Consider the following 21,351-nt stretch of genomic DNA (forward strand, 5'->3'; position numbering starts at 1 on the left):
GAGTGACACAGAAGAGACTGAAACTGACAGATAGGATTCCAGTAATACCCAGAGGGCTTCTGTGTTCTGGAGTCTGGGATAGCAAAGACAAAGTACAGCAGCAGCAAACTGGATACACTGTGCAGCCAGAAGGAATACTGCACTGGTTAAAAGTAAAGCACTAGTTCTGGAAAGCTAGTTACTGAAGCTCAGGAACAGCAGGACATAGTAGGAACTACAGTATGTAAAACATTTGCACTGGCAATTTGGGAGTTTCAGTACTATAGACTTATACCCCTGGATGTGCTAGGATAGGCTGGATAGCGGCAGGTGGTTAAGGCTGGTTTGTGATGGACTGATCGGCGGTCAGCTGACCAGGACTGTTATGGCAGGACCCGATGCCTTAGGCACATGGAGGATGGTACCCGTGTCTGCTTCAACATATTTAGCTATGGAGCTGGAATCAGGAGAGTCCCAGTAATAGTAGAAACTAGGGCGATTTGTGAGAAGAGGTTAGCAAGACAACATACATTAAAGTCAGTCTACAGTTTGTACAGCAACACATTGGAGTCAAAACATTGTGGAGGTAAATTCTATGAGACTAAAATGTAACTCTTCAGCCATGATACAAAGTTCTACACTTGGCGCAAGCCTACCACTGCACATCACAGTGAAAATATCCCTGCAGTGAAGCATGATGATGGCAGCAGGGACTGGAAAGTTCATAAAAATAAGGGGGAAATGGACAGCAAAGTAAAAAGAAATTCTGTAGGGAAACCTGCTGCAGTCTACAAATTCAGGGCCGTCTTAACAGCAGTGTAAGCCCCTGGTCAAAGCAGTGGCACTGGGGCCCCTCCAGTTGTAGGGGTGGGAGGTGCTATCAGCGGCAGCTTTGATGTCCTGCGGGCGGTAGTGGGTGTTCTATCTTTCGCTCAGCATGTAGGAACTGGAGCAGTTATTTCTGCTAATTACTCCTTTACTGCACAGATGGTGAAAGATGGGGCGGGAGGCAAGAACACTAAACTGTAGAAGGGGGCATTGGGCTGAATGAAGGGGCCCGTTACATGACTTCCAGGGTGGTGAGGGGTGTGTAATACGCAGGGGAGGGGTGGATAGTGGAGTGGGCTTAATATTCATAATTTTTCAGTGGGAGGGCAACTTTCTTGACTGCAGATATTTCCAGTTACTGTAAATAGATTTCAATGGGATAACAATCTAGGGGGTCCCACCTTTCAGGAGGTACCGGGGACTTGGTGATTAGATTTCAGGAGCCAAAGCAATACATCAACGAAAATATGAAACTGCATACCTGATTTGTTGAGATGGAGCAGGGACCAGCTACTGTAGGAATGATAACTTTGGTTCTGGACATAGTAGAGACAATCTGCCAGTGTTGACTGAAAGGGAAGAGTCTCAGCTTTTGGTGTGTACCAACAGAAAAGTCCAAGTCAAAATCAGAGATATCTGGCTGGGAAGAGGAATTAACTGGCTCGGATGGGGACCACTGTTTTGAAGTCAGATATCTCTGGTTTCCCAGGGCCGATTTTAAAAAACCTGGTACCACTAGAAAAAGGGGACCCTCAGCTATCACCCTATCATCCTTATACTCCTGGGGCCCTTGGGGAACTGCCATTGAGCCCATATGAAAAGACGGCCCTGTACAAGTGCAATGTCATTTGCAGCAGATTTGTGAAAATATGCTTATGACTCAATCTTGTGAACAATCTTAACCACAATCTTGTGAACAGAGACTCCGACGTTTCTATAATTGGTGCAATGGGTGCGGTGCACACGGGCCCCTGGGTCCAGGGGGGCCCACACCGCAGACATTGCACCCATTTTAATACTTACCTTTCCAGAGCTATGATCATGCCAGAAATCATAGCCAAAATGGCCACCGTGCATGCGCGGTAGCCAAATTAGTCTCCGGATCATCGCGGGCACCATGTTTCTGGAGACCTGCGCATGCGCAGTAGACTTCGGCACAATGCCTGAGTCTACAGCGCCATGCAGAGGAGGGGGCCCTCCCAGAGGTGCACACGGGCCCCCTCCTCTGTAGAAACGCCCCTGCTCCCACTGCTGGTGTCTCACATCTTCCCCTTTTGTTCGGTTGTGAATACAGTACTACATCAATTTCTACATTTCAGTTTTTGTTCCTAATGTTCTATATTATCAAGTACTTTGTATTGATTAGATAGAATACATTAAATGAAATTGTAGCAGCTTATAGTCACTGTACCAAACTCCCTCTCTCACATACAGACAAATACATAGGGGGAATCCAATTGGGTGCAAGGTTTAGCGAGGTAAAAAAAAACTGCTCACCTTGCGCCCAATTTTGGATTACTGCAGGTCGGCGCACTCCCGATACCTGTGGTATACAATTAAAAAAAGTGGTTGAGGGGTTTTTAGAGCTGAAAATCCTGAGGCGTGTAAAAAAATACTTTAAAAAAAAAATACCTGTCCGGTGCTTTTCTGGGCTCCCGGTGCGCTACCCTCCATCTTCCAACTGGGGAGGGGGCTACTGGGAGGCTCTGGAGCTGCAGGGAGATGGTGGGTCTCCCAGTGGCCGGCTCCGGGGGGGGGGGGAATACACAGCAGGGGGAGGGGGGGGGGGTCACACACACCAGGGGCTAGTCTCATACACACACACACACACAGTCATACACATTTCCACACACGCACACACACTTTCAAGCACTCGCACCACTCGACACACCTCACATACTCACCGCTGCTGCAGAGCACTGGCTTCCGAAGCTGGATGAAGAAGACACCATTTTGAAAGGTGAGTAATTACTGACAAATTAAGCTAACTGCCAATTGCTTAATTAGTCCTCAGGAAAGGGTATTGCCACCAGTATTCCAGCCCAATCCCTCTGAATCTTCCTAAAATAAATGATTTTAGGAGAAATCAGACTTGCTCTGGAGATGCAAGAAAAATACATGGTTTCTATAGAGTTGGATTCCCCCCATATTCTCTGCCTCACAGACACACTTTTTTCCTACTGTGCCTGCCTCCAGCATCCTCTATGGCTGTGAGGGGGCATTTCTGTGCTATAATTGGCTGAATGATTGTATGATGTCACTCGGAGCACAGCACAGTAGAGGCTGCTGAGGAGTACGTCTTTATTATTAGGCTGCTCCTCCTGTACTGCTCGTTTAAGGGGCCCACCCCCAGAGCTCCACAAAGCCTGCCATTACATGTGTAAAAGGGGGTACTCACGGAGCGATCGATGCTTAAAATCTAAGCAATCTGACTAGATTGCTTAGATTTTAAGCAGCAATCACTCCGTGTGTACCCCTCACAGCGATAGCGATGCGCAGCCAGGTCGCTCACTTCACCCCCCGCACCCCCCCCACACCCCCCCCGCACGCTCAGCACACATCGTGCTGTGCTGAGCGGGGGGAGAGATGTGTGCTCACCCTAGATCTGCCTGTGAATCACCCTGGATGCAGAATAACAGGTAAAAATCACCAGAACCAACAACAGAACATTAGGGAAAACACTTACAGATTAATATAGAAAATCTTTGCGCTTTAGTTTTATATTGCAACTATAAAGCACTGTGGCGTTTATAGTAGCCGTGAACCATGTAGAATCCAGGTCACCTACAGTACATATATCCTGGGCTGGTCTGCTTAATTAAGAACAATTATAATTTCATATGCAGTACTTTATGATATCTAAAATCTCGTCATATTTACTATTGTGGTTTTCTTTGATTTTTCCCTCTAGCACCTTTCATTCAGTTTTAACAATACAATGCATTTAACTGTGTGCTGTTGATCTTTAATTCTATTTGGGTTAAAGCAGCTGGAATTAATGTTGAACCATTTACTGGACTGAAATTTCCTATTTTTTTGTGGGAATAATGGTCTTTATAATACCTTTGGTATACTGTATCTGTTTAATGTTACTCTCATGTTTTTATTACATTGATGGATATGTGCTTTTCCACATAGAGTGAACCTGGCAAGTACAAAACTAATTGCCTACATTCTATTTAGGACTCGTCTTGCAATTTTATGTTAATAATATGTCTCATTTTGAGAAAACTTTTGACAAATTCTTCTTTACACTTTGGAAAACTGATTTAGTTGATTTGTGGGCGCCCACTGGGGCTATTCAATGTTGCCCCCCGTTGGCCGCGCCCTATTAGTACCGGGTTTAGCCGCGTAAAGCAGCTAAACCCGTCTATAGTACAGGTTAGACAGCTCAAAATTCCATTTGCGCGCCCAAACCATAGAGTTTATGTACATTTCAGCTCACACATCTAGAGCCTGCAAGCTCAAGTGTCTCCTCGGCTACAAGTGGTCCCGACTGGAGCAACAATTGAATTGCCCAGTTGGGCACAATCTAGTGGTGGCTGTGGGAACCAACAACTGAACTGGCCCCAGAGAGTCCTGTCCAATGTTTCCTTTTTCAAAACACACAAAATGTACTGCTCTCAATTCCATGAAGAAGACTATACTTAAACATCAGTTAAATAATTCAGTATTACATTTATTTCACACAGGTAATTGGGAGTATCAGGAATAGAACATTTGTAGTTGGTTACAAAATATCCATTGAAAGAATCCTACTTTAGAATATTTGATATGTCCCCATCTTAGACCTTCCAATATAATTCTTTTCATATGGAATAAAGGGGAACATTTACTAAGCAGTGATAAGAGCAGAGAAGTAAGCCAGTGGAGAAATTTCCTCATCAACCAATCAGCAGCTCTGTATCATTTTATAGTATGCAAATTATAGATGTTATTTCAGTGCTGATTGGTTGCCATGGGCAACTTCTCCACTGGCTCACTTCTCCGCTCTTATCACTGCTTAGTAAATGTATCCCATAATGTTCTATTTTCAAACTTCCTATTAATTGTACTTTTCCTGTGCTGGATTAATTACAATAATTCACACTTTAATATCTGCTAGATCACACTAAGATATTTAATACATGAAGATTTACAGTACATATTGTAACGTGTTATTTGGGTTCTTTTTTTCTTACTGATTGATAAATCATACCTTTTTCCTTTGTTTGTTTTTTGCTTGTTTTTTTCATTACATGGAACTATACAATATATGAAATTATATTTAATTGAATTTATAATAAAAGTTATATCTATGTATATCTATATATATATATATATATATATATATATATATAGTGTGTATATATATTTATATATGACAGCTTTTCTAGCTTGCTAGTCGTTTGATTGCTACAGCCTATCCTGTAAGACCCGTGAGCGCCTCCAGCATTTTTGTTTTTTATATATATATAAATATATATATGTATATATATATCCATACAATAAAAGCAAGGCACTCTAAGGACTCTTCTGCAAACACCTTTAATAACGGTGTGTTAGATCAACATGTTTCAGGGCATCAGCCCTTTCGTCAGGATACACCAAATACGTATTGTATTTGGTGTATCCTGACGAAAGGGCTGATGCCCTGAAACATGTTGATCTAACACACCGTTATTAAAGGTGTTTGCAGAAGAGTCCTTAGAGTGCCTTGCTTTTCTTGTATGGATATATGGATGTCTCTGCATTAGGCACCAGGACCAGTTGTTATTGCAGCGAGGAGTGCCGGCTGAATTGGATCAGCGTATGTGTATATATATATATATATATATATATATATATATACTTTAGTAAACCTACTAAAGAGACCTATGTTCTTTTCGCGAATTCTTTATCATATAATTTGTGTCTATGGTCACACCTCCTTCCCTCCAATAAGATAATTACATTTATTTATTTTAAAAAATAACACCACCACCACATTATGTGTTCATTAATGGGTTCTCTCGTGTTAATTATGACCAATACTTATTTGATGGTAGTTATATAGTGCAGTTGGAAACATTTGCTCTAAGTCTCTGTTTTGTGTAGACTTCATGACTGCCTAAAATGTATTATTGCTTAAAAATATTTTCACTTACATTCAAAAACTAATGATAACTCACAAATGCAATCTTTATAAAGACTTCCAGAGCCACCTAGTGGACAGCAGTTATTTCAACAATTGCTTTCACAAGTAAAATAACTGCATCACTCTGTCCTGCAAAATGAGACACAGTCATTGGTTGCATATTCTGTACATTGCTAGGAACATCTTTACGCCACCCAACTCCTCCCCTCTAGCTGTACTGTACAAACTTATCCTGTAACGCAAAATGTAGCCAACTTGCTCTGTAAACTATGCAGCAAACATTTTGCGTCTGTAAATGATGTACACTATGTAGACAAACGTGATTGGACACCCCTGCGCAAGTGTTCATGAAGGTATAAGGGGATAATCATAGGCTGTTCAATCGGAGGTATGAGTGTGAAAAGCATTGCGGATGTTAGGAAGGTTCCTAAATCTACTGTGTCTTTTGTCATTAATGCGTGGAAGAAGACCGGTCATTGCAGTGGCGCACACATGGGGGGTTTCCGAGTACCTGGAAACCCCCCCTGATGACCCCAAAAATGTTTTGAGACGGAGACACAGCTGTCTCCGTCTCAACAAAAGCAAAAGCCGCGACCGCGATCGCGGACGGAGCTGCAGCAAGAGCAGAGAGCTATGCAGCTCTCTGCTTAGAGAATGTCCCGGGTGCCGGGGGAGCTGCTGGCTGCGCATGCTCAGCCACAGCAGCTCCCTCCGTCCTCACTCTGCCTCACGCTGCCGTGGCCGCCCCTCTGTATGTAAGTTTGAAATCATTGTTTAAGTGTGTTTTTGTATGATATGAATGCATGTATGTATTTATGTATGTATGTATGTATGTATGTATGTGGGTTTGTGTGTGTGCTTGTATGTACAGTATGTATGTGTGTTTACATGTGTGAGTGTATGTATGTATGTGTGTTTACATGTGTGAGTTTGTGAATATATATATATATATATATATATATATATAGCAGACTTGGAGAACTGCGGCACTCGTAGTTGATGAAAAAAAACAATTTATTGTATCATATCCAAGTTAAAATTGCCAATGGTGGCCAACGTTTCGGTGCCATGCACCGTTGTCAAGGCTGGCATGCAGAAAAATACAAACATAACATAGAAAAATGCACTCACCTAAATAGATGATAAGCCACTGCCTCGCGGGAGAGCCGGGTCCGGCGTTCGTATCCGCCCGCCCAGGCCGCCGATACATCACGTCCGGTGACGTCAGGCAACATCCGCTGTGGTTACCATGGCGACGCGTCCGGTTTCCCTGACAACGCGTCTGTAAGCCGGGCCAGCAGCGGGGTGTCACTGACTCATCTCCCCGGCCCTCACCGCAGGCGTCTACAGTAAAACAGAAGAAAAATACATGGTCACAGCATAGGAGGAAAAGGAAGGGAATTTCAATATACTAATGTTGACTGATATATAACGATTACTACATTGCTGTGAATAATGTATAAACAGGATGGCCAGTGATTACACAGACCGTCGCAACCACTGCCTGAACCAAAATTACCGGGGTTGGCTTGTTAGGAATGCATGTCCTTTTGCAAGGACCTAAAAGTTACCTCAAAATCAAGGGACACACTATCCAACTTCATATGCAGCTATAGGACATGCTTAAAGGGAAACATGTAAATATTATGACCACCTCTTAACGAGGTTATCACCTAAACACATTCCAGTTCAAACGTTCATTAAGTCCATGAGGAGCTACGGTGTTCAATACATGGATCCATCTACTTTCACATTTAAGCAATTTACCGTCCCTGTCACCACCCCTAAGGGACGCTGGTATGTGGTCAATCAAGACATGTTTCAATTGTGCAAGGGAATGTCCTGCTGTGAGAAAGTGACGGGCCACTGGTTGGTCAGCCTCCTTAGTTTTCAAGGCCTTATTAATGGATGAGCGGTGTAGAGCCATCCGTTCTCGGACTGTCCGTGTTGTCTTGCCCACGTAGTATTTATTACATGGGCAGATGATAATGTATACCACATGTGTAGATAAACATGATAACGGAAAGTTGATCTTAAATTTGCGGTCTGCGTGTGGACTTTTGAAAAAACTACCGGTAATCATGTGGCTGCACGTAGTGCATCTTGGGGACTTGTAGCAGCCCGGCGGTCGGGTCAAAAAGTGCGGATCCACAGGTGTCTGATTGAACCCAGTGATATCTGTGTGAACCACCATGTCACGTATGTTTCGTCCCCTGGTAAAGCAGGCCATGGGTTTCTTATGTTTAAAGCACTGTAGATCTGTAGATCCGTTGCCACAATGGGCCAATCAGACACCTGTGGATCCGCACTTTTTGACCCGACCGCCGGGCTGCTACAAGTGCTTTCAAAAGTCCACACGCAGACCGCAAATTTAAGATCAACTTTCCGTTATCATGTTTATCTACACATGTGGTATACATTATCATCTGCCCATGTAATAAATACTACGTGGGCAAGACAACACGGACAGTCCGAGAACGGATGGCTCTACACCGCTCATCCATTAATAAGGCCTTGAAAACTAAGGAGGCTGACCAACCAGTGGCCCGTCACTTTCTCACAGCAGGACATTCCCTTGCACAATTGAAACATGTCTTGATTGACCACATACCAGCGTCCCTTAGGGGTGGTGACAGGGACGGTAAATTGCTTAAATGTGAAAGTAGATGGATCCATGTATTGAACACCGTAGCTCCTCATGGACTTAATGAACGTTTGAACTGGAATGTGTTTAGGTGATAACCTCGTTAAGAGGTGGTCATAATATTTACATGTTTCCCTTTAAGCATGTCCTATAGCTGCATATGAAGTTGGATAGTGTGTCCCTTGATTTTGAGGTAACTTTTAGGTCCTTGCAAAAGGACATGCATTCCTAACAAGCCAACCCCGGTAATTTTGGTTCAGGCAGTGGTTGCGACGGTCTGTGTAATCACTGGCCATCCTGTTTATACATTATTCACAGCAATGTAGTAATCGTTATATATCAGTCAACATTAGTATATTGAAATTCCCTTCCTTTTCCTCCTATGCTGTGACCATGTATTTTTCTTCTGTTTTACTGTAGACGCCTGCGGTGAGGGCCGGGGAGATGAGTCAGTGACACCCCGCTGCTGGCCCGGCTTACAGACGCGTTGTCAGGGAAACCGGACGCGTCGCCATGGTAACCACAGCGGATGTTGCCTGACGTCACCGGACGTGATGTATCGGCGGCCTGGGCGGGCGGATACGAACGCCGGACCCGGCTCTCCCGCGAGGCAGTGGCTTATCATCTATTTAGGTGAGTGCATTTTTCTATGTTATGTTTGTATTTTTCTGCATGCCAGCCTTGACAACGGTGCATGGCACCGAAACGTTGGCCACCATTGGCAATTTTAACTTGGATATGATACAATAAATTGTTTTTTTTCATCAACTACGAGTGCCGCAGTTCTCCAAGTCTGCTACACATGTTTCACTGAGGGCACCACTCATTACTGGAAGCGGCAACGAGTGACGGTTCATTTCTGTATCTATATATATATATATATATATATAAAACCGGTAATCCTCCTTGGGTCCTGTGATAGGACCTCTATTGAAGAAAAATAGGCAGCACTCCAGGGACTTAAATAAAGTCAAACTGTATTCAAAAAATAAATTTCATGGTGCAAAAAACAAAGTTTCAAGGCTCTACGGCCTTTTCATCTGGTTATGCATTATAGGTGAGATCAATAAACAAAATACCTCTGTTTTTTTTCACCTCACCTATAATGCATAACTCGACTTCAGAGAGAAAACAGCCGTTTTTTAGAAGAAACAGGCGTCAAGGTAATCGGCCTGCGGGCCGTTTTGATACAGATTCTTCCCATGATAACACAAGTTCTAATAGTGAAATAGAACAACCAAAGTCTCAGAGGGCCCCTTTGGGCACACGCCCCAAAACCCCGAAGAATATTCCGGTGGAAGAAGAAGGCAAAGGCAGTTCACGAGAAGGGGAAAACAAACAAAGAGGCAGGGGAAGAGTAGGACGTCCCCCACTCTACAAAAAGATTTAATCTTTAACCTCTCCTCTTACGAATTGTCATCTGGAGAATTTAGCTTGCTGTCAAAAGGATATCCTTTATTCCTACTGTGCGATTTGATGAACTGGAATGGGATATGGAAAAGTATGAATTATCACGTGCTCTTCGTCCAAAATAATTTTTTGGCCAGGATGTAGAGACAAATGGTGATCAACTCCCTGCACCCCTTAAAAAGTTTGCACCTCGCTCCCACTTTGACCCTCCGTCTAATAATCCTACGATTAGGACAACTATGAGACTTTTGGATCAGGAGGTTCATGCATGTCCTGAAGTAAATGAGAAGGGGAATCATCACCCTAATTTGTCTCCAATTGAACGACAAGCCCTGAGAAGCCTGGCTGGTAACAAGAATTTAATAATCCGTCAGGCGGATAAAGGCGGTGCTATCGTTTTACAGGACTTTGTGGACTATGATCGTGAGGTCATGAGACAATTATTAGATCCGTTGGTATATCGTCTCCTTCCTAGTGACCCCACTAGGGTTTGTAAGAGGGAATTATTAAGGGTACTCTGCCAGGCTTTGGATATGGGTGTCATTACAGAGAAAATTAAAGATGTATTATTTCCACAATCACCCATTATCCCGATTTTTTTATACCATACCAAAAATCCACAAGGGATTAGACCCCCCTCCGGGACGCCCCATTGTGTCAGCACGGGGCTCCCTTTTTCAGCCAGTGGCAGCATTCCTTGATTCCCTGTTGCAACCCCTTATTCAAGTGGAACCTACCTTTTTGTTAGATACATCTACTCTGCTACGTAAGTTGTATGGCTTACCTTTATTACCTTCTGATTGCTGGTTAGTCACAATTGACGTGGTGAATTTGTACACCTCTATCCCCCATAGTTTGGGGTTGCATTCGTTGCAGGTGTTCTTGAATAATAAAAGTGATTTCTCTCCGGATAAGATTGGTATCATGCTCCAATTGTTTGATCTTATTTTAAACAACAACTTTTTTCTGTATAATGGCAAGTTTTATTTACAAACTAGCGGCTGTGCCATGGGTAGTTCTATGGCTCCAGCCTATGCCAACGTTATGTTTTTTGTGGAGCAGGCACTATTCTTTTCAGAAGAGACAATATCATCTAGAATTATATTGTTTTTACGATATATAGATTATTTGTTTTTGATTTGGCGCGGTGACATTGAGCCATTAAGTAATCTGATTAACGAACATAATTGTTCTGATCATCCTATCAAATTTACTTACTCTGTAAATAGAGAGACTGTCAATTTTCTTGATGTATGTATTACCGTAAAAAATCAACAGATTCATACTAGTCTCTTTACAAAACCTACGGATAGGAATATGTTGTTAAAAGCACAAAGCTGTCATCCGTCAGCTTTGATAAACGGCCTGCCATATTCCCAGATGCTTCGTATCCACCGCATCAACAGCGATAGGGTGATGTCTGGAATGCAGATTGATTTATTGATAAAAAAATTCCTAGATCGTGGTTATGGTAAGGATTTGTTAGAAGCCTGTAAAAGCAAAGTTTTATCTTTTGATAGAATTTCCCTATTAAATAACACTGATACACCGGTCAGTACGGATAGCAGTAAACGAAAAAAGTTTGGGTGGGTTAATAAATTTAACCTTGCTTCCCCCACTATTAACAAAACAATGAAAAAGTTATGGCCCATTATACAAAGTGATGCCAAATTAAAACTTGACAATTATGATGTAAGGTCTTGTTACTCCCGTGGACGTAACCTAAAAGATATCTTGGTAAAAACTGATGTCACTTCTTTAGGTAGTTCTAACCGTACTTTGTTTGGAAGAGCCCACATGGGTTGTTTTAAATGTACATGCACCACTTGCCAGTTTTTGTTATCTGGCGACACGTTTCAACATCCTCATACAGGTAAAACATATAAAATCCTCCATCATTTTACTTGCAATTCATCTTTCGTTGTTTATCAAATTATTTGTCCTTGCGGTTTGAGTTATATCGGGAAAACCGAGAGTAAATTTAAAGAGAGGATGGGTAACCATCGGAGCGCCATTCGAGCAGCTATTAGTTCCGGCTCCAGCGACCAGCCGGTCGCTCGTCATTTTGCAGAGTGCCATCACACTCTGTCAAGTTTAAGATATCGGATGATCGATACCATTGTGCCAAATGCCCGAGGCGGTGATCGTTCTTTGCGCCTATTGAAGTGTGAGGCACGATGGATCTATAGATTAAATGTCATTTCTCCTAATGGTTTAAATGAGAATGTCTCTTTTGCAAGTTTACGTTGAAACAGGCCTTGCAGTTAGTTTATATTGTGAGGCTTTGTATTCGACGTTGGCTTTACATGTAGTTAGGACCTTCTTATATTCTGTACTTTATGTATATGTCAGCATTGATTTTATATTATTACTGTGATGGTGATGAACTTTGTATTTTTTGTATATGTCAGTATTGATTTTATTCTACTATTGTGACAGTGATGTATTCTGTATGTTTAGCTTGTTTCCCGTTCCCATGGTAATGGTGTACGTAGTAGAATGCGCCTTACGGGTGACGTCAATGGGTGTGCGGCGACGGGGCGGGTGTGCAGTCCCAGCCCGGGAACCGCTATCTTCTTGTTTGGTGAGCACTATAAAGGTATGTGTTGCACTTATTATTGTAATCCTGATGACAATATTCTCTAATATTGAAACATTGATTGATTGAATTACAGTCTCCGCCTGTCATTTTTTGCTGCTAACCGTGGCCCGAGTGCCGCACCTGTGTTTGCTATACATTCTTTGATTGTGAGGGCACCGGCTCAAGTTGCCTATGCTGCGGGGAGTGCCGGACTCTGGAACTTCTCTCTCTATATATATATATATATATATATATATATATATATATATATATAACTACATAAAACCCAGAGTGTACAATTCAAATTTAATTGGTAACAGAAAAAAATAATAATAATAATACAGCCTTTCTTACTTTTGCTTTGTTGACTGCAAAGATAGGCTGTGATGACAATTAAACACAGCAGGAGAGAGACTGCACTTTCCTCTCTGAGTCTGACTGCCTCTGAACACTGACAGGGATCCCGCCTCCTTTCCTGCAGCCTGCGCGCCCAGCCAGTCACGGAGCCGCAGGCTGCAGACAGAGTAACTCCCTATTGGACAGCTGGTACATAGCTAGGCAGCAGGAGCCTATCGCTGCTCTGCAATGCCGGCAGCTGTCCGTGTTCGGCCGTTATCAGTGGGGAGCCAGGAGCTCGGTACCGCGGATCTGATCAGTAATAGAGATCAGATCCGACCTGTGGCGGGTCGCGGGTGGCACACTCAGATGGGTGTGTGGGGGGTGCCATCATGAATGGTAGTGGGGGTGGGTGCGGGGTATGTGATTGCAGGGTGCATTCGCGGCGGGAGGGGGATCGGTGGGTGACGTGGGGGGGGGGACGGGGGAGAGACGCGGGGAGTATTGCAGAGGGAGTAGTAAAATAAGTGATGGGCGGCTGCGGTATTCTTGCTCCTCGTCTATTAAGGAAGAGGAGCACTGGTAAAGTAATGAAGGAAACATTCATCGGCAGCATGCGGCACCGCCCTCCAGTGGCCAACGCCCATAGTCAGCTGCCTAAAGCAGCCTAATGGTGGCGCCGGCCCTGAACCCAGCCGGTCAGTTCATTACTCACAGCAGTAAGGGTAAGGTTGTGTCTCCTTCGGAACTCCCACTTCAATTGCAAGATATCGTCCATCTTTTGATCTATGACCTCGGTTGGGTCATTGGTGCTGTTTGTGATATATGTACAGCACTTCACACCATACTGAGTTGCTAGGGTGACACAATACCCGCCTGTCACCGCTGTGATGTAATTGAGAACCATCCTGTGCTGGATCAGTTCCGTTTTGTAAGCTTGCAATTCCCTCCCAGTATACCTGAAGGTGTCATCATACATCTCGGTGATATTGTCTATCAGGTTCGCTAGCGCATTAATATACCTAAAATTTATAATTCCTCTGGTGGTACGGGTGATATCTAACGCGAGTAGGAATTGAATCCCGGTGGATTCGTGGATAAAATCAGAGGCTGCGTGCTCTGTCCTATCTATAAGGTGTCTCTTAACAATGTGTTTGTAGTGAGTGTGAGTGTAAGGAGCTTGAGCATTGCGGTGAACGTCTTTCATCTTATCATGGGTAATGGTCATTACTTCTGGCAACACTCTTCCAATGTAACACAATCCCTCTGAGTTTGGGGCAAGCCACTTATACGCCTTCCTCCCACATATGAAATATGCATCATCGGGGAGAACACATGGGACAGAATATGACATCACCATATTGCAAACCTTCCAGGTGAAAAATCCTATCCCTAACTCTCTCATCTGTTCAGTACACGTATCAGGCTGTATGATATGCGCACAGTGATACTTCTCAAACCCGCATGGTCCTACTTCCTAGAGTATACCTGTACCGAAAATATCTCCCACCGTCGGCTATTTGGCGTATAAGTTCTGAGTCTACGGGCATTCTATCGGCTCTGTGTGAAAATGCCATGGTTTGGTTGTTCCATGTCACTTCCCAATTTCCCGGCTTTCGGGGATTGGAAATGTTAAAACCTACTAAGGACCTATCCACATGATATTGGTGGAGCTTCAAACTAGGAGGCCTAGAAATATTAAATTTCTTGTCCACCGGTCTCCCACCCCTAATTCAAGTACCTCATCTATTGTTAAAGAGTATGGTACTAGTCCTGACTTGCTCTGACCTTGAGGTACTTGTGAGCACACCCAGCATTCCGTTTGGTTTAAAACCTTACCCACTAATGAGTGATAGTCACTCAATGGATGACGGTCCATGTTGATATTAAGGCTGGACTGACATCTCTGGATGCACCCGTCCTCAACTATGTTTTCACAATTCCTACAGATACAATTCTCCTCAGCTAACAATCCTTCACAATGTCTCCTAGTGTCATGACTACCAGATCGTTTTCTGATACTCGCCTTTTCTCGGTGACTGTGTTGCTCTTGGAATTCTACTAATCCGTCCTTGTCATCAGAACCCATTCCAGATCCTTTCTCGACCTCTCTGGTACTCTCACCGAAATAGACTGTTCTGGTCAACAACAGGGTCAACAGGAAAACCCGGAACGCAGTCTCTTGGGGCAAGTCCATCTTGCAGGAGGAGAAAGAAAGAGTGGTAATGGGAGGTAAAGAAATAAATAGAAAGAAAACTGGTGCGATAACCGCCTCTAGTCTTTTTTGTTCTCTGTGCTCAGATGCCGTCTCAACAGTGCTGTCTCCCAGTCCTCCCGGAACAGACACTCCAGTGACACGATGTTCTCTCCGAGTCAGCGACCTTTCTGGAGGGAGCATAAATCTTGCATTACCATTTGTTTAACTGTTGTGTGACATACCATCCGTAGAACATGAAAAAACAAAAAAAGAGAGAATAATAGAAAAAGAGAAAAAAAATTGTCAGATTTCCGTTCACCATCAGGCTGTCACACCAATATGTCCATCGGTATCTCTGCACAGTCTCCCCCACCAGTATCTCCACTCTCCACCCTCTGTGCATGGCCAGGCACAATGATGCTGGTAAGATTATACTGGGGTTGGGCAGACCTCTGGAAAGACCAAGTAGACATGTGACGTTTGAGCTATAGTTCTGCTGGTGAACGTCAGAGATGAAGAGGAAACATTTAAAGATAAATCACAGAGTTTACCTGGCCGCCCCTGTATCCACAAGGAATGACCTACCAATTACATCAACTCGGGACCTCAGGTTTACTTCCAAGGCTCGCAATTAATTTCACTGGCTGTAGACTACAGGTGCGGCCCAAAATTTTCCCTATGTGATCCCTGATTCCAATTACATGCGTCATAACTTTGGTCGTTTTCTTGTCTAGGGGGTCGATATACCTTATGTGGGTCTCTTAATCTGCAATTCCGTGCAATATGTCCTTCCTTATGGCAGTTATAACATTTTACTACATACAACTTACCATCAGGGGTCTGGGGTTTAGGCTGATGAGGCTGTGTTGTAAGGGCCTGTATACTTACTGTCATCAGCTTGTCCCCCTGTGACTCCCTGTGCCTAATGATGTTCCGATCATGCTCAATAGCGGACTCTCTCAAGGCAGCCATCGAGATACCTCTCCAGCTAGGTTGACTGGTTTGTACCCTGGTTCTCAACACTTCCTTTAACCCGTCCATTAATACGGACACCGCTACCTCTCTATGATATACATTATCTTTACTTTACAATGTGAGGTGCAATTGTCTGTGCATAACGTACAGTACCGTACTTACCTGTGGACACGACCTCACCTGTCCCTCCACTAGGGGCCTTTGCTACTGCTCTTACCGATTGGGCCGTGCCCACCTGGGTGTCCTGTATGGTGGCTGCTGGAGAAAGTGCCGACATCGTGCTGGGCTCATTTTCTTGCTTGTAATCCTGAGGGAAGTTTAAAATGGGGTGCAACTTGCACGGGTTAGAATTTATACATTTATCAGTTTTACTCCTATCGTCATTAATACATTTATTACATTTACTCTTATTGTCATTAATACATTTAATAAGTGCACTCTTATCGTATACCAGTATGCCATTCTCTGTAGCCATTTTCTCCCCTGTAATGTATGGTGGTCATAGGTGTGCGCAGGGGGGGTGCCTGGTGCGCACAGGCACCCCCTAATGTCTGACATCCTGATCTCACATGCCTGATGCAGTGATCGCCGAGCAAGCTGATTACTGTCCCCTCTGCGCTGCACCCTGTCAGGACTGTATTACTGACCGGACGCCTGGGTTAATCAAAGGTGCCACTGCCACCGGCTTTCAAACTCCCGTCTCCACCTCCATGTACAAAAACAACGGGATGTGATGTGATTACGTCATGCTGCTCGCACACCCACCCGCCACATGCCCACCTCTCTCCTTCTATGCTATGCCAACGCCAGCCACTGATGAGGATCAGCATGCAGCCAGTGTTCCTCTTAGGAAGACAAATTCAATACTGGCAGGCGGTCGGCAGCAGCATTGACACGTCACTCATTTTTCAACAGCAGCAGTACTAGTCTGCGACTGTCAGTGTCAGTGAGTGACTGAATTGTAAGTATGCTGCAGCTGCTTGCAGAGGAAAGAGAGGGGGAGCCAGACCAGGCTGAGGAGGAGCAGTGTAATTACAGTGAGTGCCATCAGGGGTGTTTGTTTGGTGCACACCACAACATCTGACAATGTATCTGCATTATTAGGATTGGTACAAGGGTGGATATTTTATATTGCGTTGACCATCAATAGATGGTGCTAGACACACCCAAAAGGCGGTGCTAGTCACACCCCTCCGACAGTGCACCCCCTAATAAAATGTGCTGCGCACGCCTATGATGGTGGTGGTGGTGGTGCAGTTGCTATCAGTTTCCTGCTAGGGTTGGAACCAGCTGCTTGAGCTAATCCCTGTTGTATCTCACCCTCCTGTTGCCATAACTGTAAACAATCATAATGTCTAATCATTTGTCTCCTGGATTTTATCAGACATATCCTTCTCCTTAAATTTTGCAACACCTCAGGATTAAAACTGCCTACCCTAGGGAACGGTTCCCTATCATCCACAGTCATATGTTCCCATTCATTGCACATAATCTCTGCGTGTGATCCATATTTCTCACACATTATGTACCTTGCCGACCCTTTGGGCCGCGGAATATCAACCTGAACCCTGGTTGATCGTCCCTTACTTGAGCAACTGGCCCCCATTCTTTGCAGGTATTGCCTTCTCAGCTAATTCCTACAAAAACCAAATTACTCAATATAAGGCAACGGTGAAAGTTGAACGAGTGCTCTCACTCACTCTCGCCCACGTCGGCCAATACACCTACACACTGTCCGCAGTGCTGGTCGTACCCAACCTAGGGCCCCTGTGTAACCTCTATTTACTGAGAGCATGTGGGAGTATGCTACCCCTCCCAGTAAATATCAGTTGCTGGAGATTTCCTGAGTGAACAGCGAAACTCCCTTAAAATAACGTTACGTGTACAATTAGCGTCTATGACCCCGCGATTGTACGCAAATTGCGTAATGGGTATCAAGCTGAACTAACTAACTAATGCACACAGTAACGTGCGGTACAGTCGCACTGTGTATAAGTAACTATTACTTATCCGCTGCATGACCAACGGAATCGATTGTTTAGGCTGCGAAACCTCAGCCGGAGCGTATTCTCAAAACTTTATCAACGTTAACGTGAGCAAGCCAATCTCACGCCACCAAGTGTTCACTTCACTGGTGTCCTCTGGGATCCCGGATCCCGAGTTCACAAAACCTTTATTTGCATACACACGCTCGTTCACTCATATACACTTTGATTTTTCTGTACAGAAAATTAACTTTCATTCAGGTGAAACAGCCCAATCCCAGAGGTGATGCAATAAGAGCAGGATCTTTTAAACTACATTTTGGACACTGATCAATTTGTGCTATTATCGCACGGCTACCACGTTGCTTAAACTAAAACAATGCTATTGTGTGATTTGTATTAAGTGGGCGTACCTGTACGCACGTTGCGTAAAATACGCCACGTGTGTAGGCCCTTGCGTTGCGTACGCAGTCTCGCACGCTGTTCGAGACACGTGTACAAAGGCCGGATACGTCCGCAATAACACAAATAACACGCTTCTATAAATGTAAACGATATTCAACTATAATCGCTTACCAAACACCACACAGTATCTCCTGTATAAACCTTTATAACTGGGCCAGGCTACGTGTGTGTTTTACACTTACTCCCTTAAATATTACTTTTTACTTTTAACTAAATAGCAACAAATTTCTCAGCACGTAATCAATGCTAATGGCAAACAAGCGGGTAGATATGCAAAATACACAAAATGCAAGTCTAAATGAATCTAGTAATCAATGCTTCCAATAGTATGATTCATATTGGATAGCTATCTTGCAGAACATACATTAATATAAACACACACACATAATTATAATATTATATCTATGTACCATTCACTGGTCTCCTGAGACTCATTTACTCATTAAGTGCTTCTAATTTGCATATGAATGCTATGTGTTATTGGCTGCCTGTAAAGGTGGTTTTTCACTGCTAGGAAAAAGCAGCTACACAGGTTAATTTGCATTTCAATGCTATTTTACAACAAGCAGAGTTAACTGAATCCTAGAAGTAAAGAAAAAAAAAACTTTGTTTATATCTGTATGTGGTTCTTACATCACGTATTCATCTTACTATTAACTTTTATTAAGCCCCATCTGAATCTATTTGTAATTGACTATGGCATGGGTTAAATAAATGCATTGGTAACTCATAAATGGTGATTTCTTTTTGACCAAGGACGGCTGATTATTCGGGCAGTGAAAATCAGCCATTTAGAAAAAATGACCTTCCCAAAATGGCCGCTGCTCCTCCCCCTTCCACATCCATAAGGGTTACACAAAATGGTGGACAGGCCATGTGGTTAGTCCAAAATGGAGGACAAACCATGCGGCTTCCTTTGTCACTAAGAAATCACACACCATGCGAGCCCCTGAAGTTATTTTACCTTGTTTTGCAACAATATGATCAGATATGCAGAGTACAGGTGTATGCTTGTATTGTGTGCGCATTTGGCGCAAAACAGAAATTTAACAGATTTTTTTATAGCTTTGCGTTGTTACCTTCCGGATCCCACCAGCATCCCAACACACCATGCGGAGCAGACGCTTATCTAATCAGCACCAGTGTATCCCTGACCACAAAAAAGCTAACAGGGGATACTACCTTCCCGCCCTTTGCTGATAGATAAAGTCTGCCTTGTCCTGCTAGGCTGCGGATATGAGGAGGCCTGGACGATGCTCCCAATTGATAATGTCAAATATTACCTTAAAACATAAATTAAGATTAAGACACTAAGAAATCCCTTTGCAGGAAAGTGAAAACACAACACCGGGTTTTGGTAAAACCACAGCGGCTCTAACACCGCAGTGGATTATTCAGAGAAAAAGGGGAAAACAGATACAAGTTATACACTACAAGCTAACAAGGTTGTCTTTATATACACAACATACATTCACAATACAATGGTCCCTGTAATCTCATTGTTCATTGGACACAGGGATGTGTCTCTACATTACAGCAAAGGTCATAGGTGGATTTGAACAGGTGGGCTGTGTCTTTCCCCAACTGCTCTGGTGGGAGGTATCCTCAGGATTCCCGCCGCATGTGTAATTTACAGCAAATACAGTTAATTTTCATAATCTACTTCTGTACATAACCATACGCAGGAGCGAGCGATCCTTTCCTAGCTAACATCGGAATGTTACCCTTAAAATACCCTACAGCTGGATACTAGACACCACCTTTCAACCTTTATCTGACCCTTCCTATCATGCAAAGAGGAATCTCTCTGTCCAGGAACTGTTTAAACTAATCATACTCGCTGACATGGTCTAGGGAAATATTATCTACAAAATGCACTATTTGGGTTAAATATGCTACGATCGAGTCGCACGCTACACGCTCACAAACTCCGCCATAAATACACATCTCATGCGCACGAGACGCTGGAGCGTCTCTTACGCAACTTGCGGGTATGTGTACGCACGGGGGACCAGGTGCACGAGCAGCGTGCATGTGCATGAGGGGTTAGTACAAGGGATATGCATCATGATATTTTTCGACTTTGACAATATATATATATATACACACACACACATAGTATGTATATATATATATGTGTGTGTGTATATATATATGTACATATATATATATATATATATATATATGTATACATGTGTGTGTATATGTATATGTATGTATATAATATATATATATATATATATATGTATGTGTGTGTGTGTATATATATGTGTGTTTATATATATATGTATATGTGTGTGTATGTATGTGTATATATATATATATATATATATATGTGTATGTATAGACATATTTATCATTTTCGTGTGCACAGGCACCCCCTAATGTCCGGCACCCCCCTCACCCTACTGACTGTGACTCCACTGTACGCCCGCCAACGCTTTTACGCCCACCAGCACAGACAGCCCGCTCTCTACGGCCGTCCGCCTATCATTCACCCGACCCTTCCCTCTCTACACTCGCCTCTCTACACTGCACTGCTGAGCATTGCGCTCCCCTCCCCACTAACAGTGAGCCCAGCCGCCGGCGCTCCAGAGCGATGGCTCAGCCCAGTGGCAGACAGGCAGAGGCCCTGAACTGCTACCGCTATGTTGGGAAAAGTCCTCCTTTGTAGCGAGTACTGGTTCCAGGAGGAAGAACACTATGGGGCGCTGGTGGAGTGGTGACCAGGGGAGCCGGACGAGGCTAAAGCTACTTAAGCTTTGGGGGAGCCTGCCAGTTCTCTTCCATTCCTCTTCTATACCACTCGATGTACCCCCCTCCACACCCATTCTC

Source organism: Pseudophryne corroboree, chromosome 5 (genome assembly GCF_028390025.1).
Source record: "Pseudophryne corroboree isolate aPseCor3 chromosome 5, aPseCor3.hap2, whole genome shotgun sequence".
In the NCBI taxonomy this organism is placed as follows: Eukaryota; Metazoa; Chordata; class Amphibia; order Anura; family Myobatrachidae; genus Pseudophryne; species Pseudophryne corroboree.